Below are 1,492 nucleotides of genomic sequence, written 5' to 3'. Positions count from 1 at the left end.
ATTCTCCAGGTTTCTGGTTCCTCGTGTTTTATTCTCCAGGTTTCTGGTTCACTTGTGTTCTCCTCACTCTCCTCTTTAACAAACACCATCTTCGCAGCAGCAGATCTCAGTTCATATGATGCTCCTCCAGATATTCCTGCTTCAAAACTTAGTCACCACTGTGAGGACGAGAATAATACAGGTATTTACTGACCTCATTCAAAAACTGTATTTTTCTAATTACAGAAACAACATTTCTAACAGTTTGTATTAAGCAGCATCAAGACAACACAACAGAGAGCACGGTGAAACTAATCTTCTTCCTCTGAGGTTTAATGGTGGTTGGCAAACAAACGTGTTTTAGCGCCACCCACTGGACTGGAGTGTGAAGCGGCGAGAGGAGGGAAAGTTTTTTAAGCCGACCTTCACAAATAAATGAAAAGGACTTAAAATGATTAATATTTAGTATTTAATCAGCATAAACAGTCTTCGTGCGTGAGGATTAGAGGAGAAAAGCGAGTGAATTATTACTCAAATATTTCAATGAAAATCACACAACGTTGCAACATGTAGGCTAAATATGGGAATTAAGATAAATGAAAACACGTGACAATGATAAGACGTTGCCTCATTTAAAATAACAATAATAATAATAAAAAAAAACAACTCATGCACCAAATCTCGGGCAGATAATGCTTACTTAATATAGAACTATCGAATAAACACTTTATTGTCCCTGTAAGGATGTGGTAAACTTCAAATCTATTCATAAATTTGGATATAGATATGATGGCAATGAAATTACGAGCATACGACGTTGCAGTTACATTGCCAGTAAGTCATGAAATTACCAATATATTACGAATAGAGTACGTATCTGGAACGTTCTTGGTTAACTTGTTACGTTAGGAGGACGTACTGATGACGTTGTGAGTTCGTAATGGGATGGTAAGGGAATTACGTGCATATGACGTCGTGGTTACGTTGTCTATTGGTAAGTCATGAAATTACCAAGAAGTACGAATACATTACATAACTCAGTGGTCTCAAACTCAATTCCTGGAGGGCCACAGCTCTGCAGAGTTTACCTTCAACCAGCTTCAAATCACACCTGCTTGTATGTTTCTAGTGATCCTGAAGACCTTGATTAGCTGGATCAGGGCGATTTGAAAGCATAAGGAACCGTCTGCTCTGCTCTTTATAGCTCTCGTGAAATAATGTGTCAGTTGGGCTATACCTTCAGCCTTCATAAGGAGAACTCTCCCCTTTAGGGAAAGATTTGAAGCCAGAAGTATAATTTTTTTAGTTAATTTAATGTTTGTCTCATTTCAGTTTTAGTTTGGCTCTAGTTTTGTATTTATTATTCAATTTATTATTATTTATTCCAGTTTATATGAAAAGGTTTATGTAGCATGGATAAAAAAAATTAATATACCCATATATAGCACAGGTACGTCTGCAAGATGTCTGTTAAAGATCTCTTGATCTGGAAAGCATCTGCTGTCTACAAACG

Source organism: Sinocyclocheilus anshuiensis, unplaced genomic scaffold (genome assembly GCF_001515605.1).
Source record: "Sinocyclocheilus anshuiensis isolate Anshui unplaced genomic scaffold, SAMN03320099.WGS_v1.1 scaffold995, whole genome shotgun sequence".
Classification (NCBI taxonomy): Eukaryota; Metazoa; Chordata; class Actinopteri; order Cypriniformes; family Cyprinidae; genus Sinocyclocheilus; species Sinocyclocheilus anshuiensis.
Note: the sequence above shows the minus strand (reverse complement) of the source record.